We start from the raw sequence: 6,395 nt of genomic DNA on the forward strand, positions 1-6,395 counted from the left end.
CCTTTAATTATTACAATCACGTTTTTTGCACTGCCGATAAGTATCATCAAAATGAGTGGTATTTTTCATCAGCGTTTTTCCAATGCCACATACACACAGACAAATGATTTGCAGGCAGAAAAAATATTCGAAATAAAATACCGTAGAATAGGGAGGTGAGGATTTAGTTTTATATCTTGAGTGGAATTTTTGTAAGATCAAACTTGTAACACTAAAACTAAATACTGCCAATAATATGTATTTCGTAGTCGTACAGGAGAGTGACCAACTAACAAAACGTTCAAATGTTCAGGAGGGGCATTTAAGTCACTTTTACTCGGCAAGAAAATAAACATCAATGCAGTTAAACATTTAACAAGTCAATATATTATACTTCCAAGTTTAATATCCTTTGGTATTTTTTCAGGGCAATATTAAGCTAGTAAGATATCAAATAGTCGAAGATCACGTTTTTGTAAAAAATGCACTTGGTCACTTTCTCCTGTATGACTACGATATGTGTCTTAAGGCTTAGATCTCAAACTTGTCTCAAGCGCTCAAATCAGAATACGTTCAGCCGCGCTCAGGGCTGGTCGTGTGATCGGGCTCAATTAAAAAAAAAAATATGTGAACTAACTTACCGCGTGACATATAAAAACGCAACCAGTACCTGCTCTACCTCACTAAGTAGTACCTAGCTTACCTTATTTCCTACCTCTGCTGCCTACCCTAATAAAAAACAGACCTCTTTATAAGAGAAAAATGTCCCAGTGCCTCGGATTTTCTTATATCCAGATTCATAATATTGTATAATTTATATTCTTGCATCAATTTTTCCCTTCGATATATTAAATTATAATTTTGAAATATTTTCTTTATCGTGTTCAATATTTTTTTCTAAAAATGGGGACAAAGAGGACTTTCAAAAACGTGGTTCCAGCGACATTTTAAATGCTCTGTTTTTTTTTAATTCATTTTATTTCATTCGGACGGTAATAATTCGTCTGTTTCAATTTTAAAAATGAGTGCACGACCATTTTAGAAGTTAAAATATGGCGACAATCCAAATGCTGTCATGTGTCGTTTTAAAACACGTCTTGTGTGCGTCTACACTCTGGATCTGGCATTTAAAAGATCCACATTAAACGATCCGAATCACTTAAGCGATCCGATCACTTACACCGAATCTATCGAACGATGGATCTTTCGTCGGATAAAACGAGGAGGGAGAGATTTTCGATCACAAATCTCATCACTTCCTCGTGTGATTTTGCTATCGTGAAACTTTAATCTGAATGCAGTCGAAATGCGATCACTCAGACGAATGTGTGGCAAAACGATGTATGATAGATACATTTTCTCCTTAATAATAAAAATTAAATTGCAGTTCCATCAAGAAATGTTTATACAAAAGTTAAATCTTATATTTTTGTTTTGGTCTCTTTCTCTCTTTTTGTCGACATTTTTATTTTATTTATTTATTTTCATAATACATAGATACATTCAATATACATATTCATTTCATATATACATTTAATATACGTATTACGGCTCTTTAGGCATGGCCTGTGTTGAGCCGAATACTAACATAGTAATAATAATAATAATAATAATATTGCTGAAACGTTGCGTCTAAAACATTGCGTCTACACGATGCAGTACCCTATGCGCATCTATGTAAGAAGAAGTTTTATAAACGTTACTTAGAATCTCTGGGTCATGATGGAATTAAGACTCATGTTAAGCCAAGTTGACATTTTCAATTGCGGAAAATCTGTGCTGAAAAGTCGAATTCAGATCTCTCAGGATTTTTAAAAACTATGCTTCTCTGCATTGTATGTATGTCCCTATTGGAATCAACATCACACACACACACACACACACACACACACACACACACACACACACGCGCGCACGCACACACACACACACACACACACACACACACACACACACACATCCTCTTACACACTTCACTCATGCAAATTTTCTCTCATAAATACGTGTTGATTTGCAAGATCTACACTTTTTTGCCTAGAATTTTCACTCATGAACTACAAAAAATTATAGTAACTTTAAACATTAAAATAAATCCACTTCCGAGTAGGCATAGACTATGAAACTTAAAAAGTTGAACCCTGAGTAGGGTCATTATAGGCGGAATGGCATAAGCCGTAGCTAGATTTCAGAGTCACTTGGACGCTAGGTAATTAAAAAAATATATCCACACTATTTTTTTGTACTAATCTGTGTGTTTCTGTGGTTAACTATAATTGGCTTGTTAAATAGATACATTTTAATGTTTTGTTTTACATATGTTGCGGTTGTTAAACCAAATAAATAAAATAAAAAAATAAAAGTACCTACCTACATAGAAATTTTCCGGAAAATGTGACACGAAACCCTCGTCAGACATTAGTATGTAATATAATTTCGAGAAATAAAAATACTTTGTGTTCTGATCCACTCACATTTTTATTAACCAACTAGTTTCGGCAACAACCTGTTGCCCTCTTCAGGGTTTAATTTATGACTTAGTCATAAATTAAACCCTGAAGAGGGGCAACAGGTTGTTGCCGAAACTAGTTGGTTAATAAAAATGTGAGTAGATCAGAACACAAAATATTTTTATTTCTCGAAATAATATATCAATATGATCCACAAAGTTAATGCTTTTAATATTCAAATCATAAAAGTACCTACCTACGTTGAAATTTTCCGGAAAATGTGTTACGAAACCCTCGTCAGACATTAGCATGTAATTCTATAAAAATAAATAAATAAAAAGCCAATCGCTGCACCTGACTTGTGACACAGTGAGCGAACTTAATTGAAATTCTCATGACAATGCCGCTATTTTGGCCGCCATTCCGGGAAGCAGTGAGTGTGCATGTGGCATGCGTTGTTACACTGACCTCCTCGCCCCCGCGCGCTCCTGTTACTGCGATTCTGCTCCTGACTGGACTTGTCGAGACGAGGGTGTCTGTTTCTTGTCCGTTCTCGGGAAGAATTCGGCATCGATATGGTCGAAAGATAACTGTCTTCGTGGTTTAGTGGCAAGTGTGGTAAAATAGATTTAATACCCCGGACTGTAAACTTAAAACACAGTAAGGGACATTTTTTGTAGTACGTTTTTTTTGCATTTTTTGTAGAATCTACTTAGTCCAAAAATGCAAAAAAAGGTACTATAAAAAAATATGTTCCTTACTGTGTTTTGAGTTTGGACAGCCGTGGTACCTGAAGCGCAAGATTGACCACCTTGCCTTCATCTGTATGAATCAAAGATCAAGTTAATATTTTTAATATATTTTAAAAGCTTAAGTGAAACTCACACATGAAATGACGTGTGATTTGTATGATATAATATATGAGTTCCAAAAAATTATGTAGTGTGGTTGTCAATTATAGGTAGAATGGTGAATGTTACACGTATATAAAGAGATTACTTAATCCAGGCCATGATGAATGAATCTTCACTCGTGAACTACATTGAATTACAGTAACTTTAAACATAAAGAGTAAATCCACTCACGAGTAGGCATAGGCTATGAAACTTATAAAGTTGAAGCCTGAGTAGGGTCATGATAAGCGGTGTTGCATAAGCTGTAGCTAGATTTCAGAGTCACTTGGACGTTAGGTAATTAAAAAAAACAGGCCATGACGGGTCGTAAGTCGTGAAAAAAATATGTATCCCTTATTTTTACTAGATTTTAACAGAACCCGAACCGAACATATTTTAAAAGATCAGGTATTCGCAATAAATTGTGCCAAATCTTAAGAAAATTAAAAAAATAAAAATTAAGACAACAAACTTTACCATAAGCAATTTTATTTTTTCCTCACATGTGATTTTATTGAAAGGATTGTCTATTCCAAATGGAACATCACTTAATAATATTCAAAATCGGATATAAATTTTCTCTTTGTAAGCGCCAAGGTCGTTCCAAGGCTGTTTTCCATTGTACCATTATTCGGCGATGCAAACTCAACAAAGGAGAATGAATTCTACAACAAATAACACGAGTTAGAAGCATTAACAGACAGAAAGAATCTCTAACCTCAATTTTTTTGGCGCCGAAAATATATCCCGCGAAATTCCACGACATAAATTTTCAAATATAGAATCACATTGTACCAAGATATAAATTCGTCGGTAGGTACTGGATAGGTACTAGATATAATGATAGGCCTATTTTAAAAGGTGCTAAAGACTTTGTGAAAAATTAAATATTTTATTTATTGATTCGGCAGTCACTTTGTGTAATATATATCCATTTTAAATTTAAGTTTAACCCTTTAATTTAAGTTTTTAAGAAACAGCTTCTACTCCCTTTCTTTCGTCTTGCATCCTTCAACGTCCGAAGGGACGTCAATCGAGAATTTAGACAGCTTCACATACCGTGTTTGATGCGGAATGCATCAAAACACATGTCACAATAGATTTGATGAAAAAAAAAGTGGTATTTACCAAGTAAAACGTAGAATAAAAATGAAAACACACATACTTCGGGTAAAAAAAACACATATCGCTCAATCCTTTCAAGAACGTCATAAATATACTATAATAAACATACTATATCCCAGCAAAAAGGCATATTTTAAACATAATATTTACCCGCTACAGGGCAGAAAGTGTTTTTTTAGCATTTTGAAGAAAAGGTATTGTTCAAATATTTTTTTAAATATACCAAATATTTTTCAAATTGAGAAAAAACCTTCAGGTTTTACCTAAAAAGATCTGTTGCACACTAAAAAGTTCAATAAGTGGCTTGATATTTATTTTGAAAACATTGTATTATATTTTTAAACTTTAAAATCGTTCTCCTGAAAAATCAAGTTTTTTGATTTATGACGTTCTTGAAAGGAGTGAGCGATATGTCAGAAAACCATTTTTTTAAAGGGAGACAGTAAAAACCGAATATATTTTTTGACATTATGTAGCCAGTTTATTTTTTACATCTGATACATGGTACAAACGATTTTATTTCAATGTTTCTTAATCTTCTTCCTAATTCTTCTTTTTACCCTTATCTGCACCAAAAATGGTGCAAAGAGCTCTGCATCGTATTAACGCTAATCGCATGAAGGCCAGGAGACCATTGTTACACTTCTTGTAACAGACCAGGGTGATATTTAATATTCCAATTGCAATTGTGAAAATACCTGGAAGAGGGACGGGAGGGAGGAAAAGAGGAAAGGGAAAAGATCAAATCCCAAGTCAATGATAAATTGTACGAAATGAGGAAAATACCACAATATCAATGTCCACTGACAATGTTAAATGATTTAATGAAGAGTAGACCAGAGACCAGTGACACCTTCTTAACTCCACTACATATAATATATCGCTCACTCCTTTCAACAACGTCATATATCAAAAATCGACAATTTTCTGTTGTACATGTTCTCGGAATGCCCAGAAAATGAACTATATCCCAGCAAAAGTGGCATATTTTAAACTTAACATTTACCAGCTACAGGGCAGAAAGTATTGCTTTTGCATTTTGAAAAAAAGGTATTGTTTGATTTTTTTTTTTGTACATAATATTTTAGATAATAATATAATATAAAAGACAATTTGTACATAATATATTACATGTTGTATACTTTAAGATAAAACAGTTTGTTTTTTTTTTAAATATTATTAGTTCGAAAAGTACTTATCTAAACAAGGATGAACATATCGCTCACTCCTTTCAAGAACGTCATAAATAAAAAATCGTCAATTTTCAGTTATGCATGTTTTCGGAATACCCAAAAAATGTATTATTTATATCCCTGCAAAAGAGCATATTTTAAACTTAATATTTACCAGCTACAGGGCAGAAAGTATTGCTTTTGCATTTTGAAGAAAATGTATTGTTTGATTTTTTTAAATATACTAAATATGTTTCAAATGGAGAAAAAACCTTCAGGTTTTACCTAAGAAGATGTGTTGCACAGTAAAAAGTTCAATAAGTGGCTTGATATTTATTTTCAATACATTGTATTAAATTTTTAAACTTTAAAAGCGATCTCCTGAAAAATCAAGTCTTTTGAAATATGACGTTGTTGAAAGGAGTGAGCGATATCTGTTACATCAAGTTATACACATACTCGTATGTATTACAAAACAAGTACTTGTAGTGTACCAATTAATATTTCACATTTGTAAATTTGTGGAAGAGGGACGAGAGGGATGAAAAGGGGAAAAGGGAAAGATCAAGTCTCAAGTCAAAGACAAATTGTACGAAACGAAGGAGACACCACGATGTCAATGTTAAATGATCTAATGAAGAATATATCAGAAACTAGTGACACTTGTGTAACTCTAGGTTCCACTACGTATAATATATCTTAAATGAAGGAACTAATGAATGGGTTAGCAGTAAGCTGGGTGATGACGCAACTAGGAAGCTGATATGAATGTGTTATGG

This window comes from Brachycentrus maculatus, unplaced genomic scaffold (assembly GCF_059751285.1).
Source record: "Brachycentrus maculatus isolate JH-2025_06_01 unplaced genomic scaffold, ASM5975128v1 h1tg000653l, whole genome shotgun sequence".
Classification (NCBI taxonomy): Eukaryota; Metazoa; Arthropoda; class Insecta; order Trichoptera; family Brachycentridae; genus Brachycentrus; species Brachycentrus maculatus.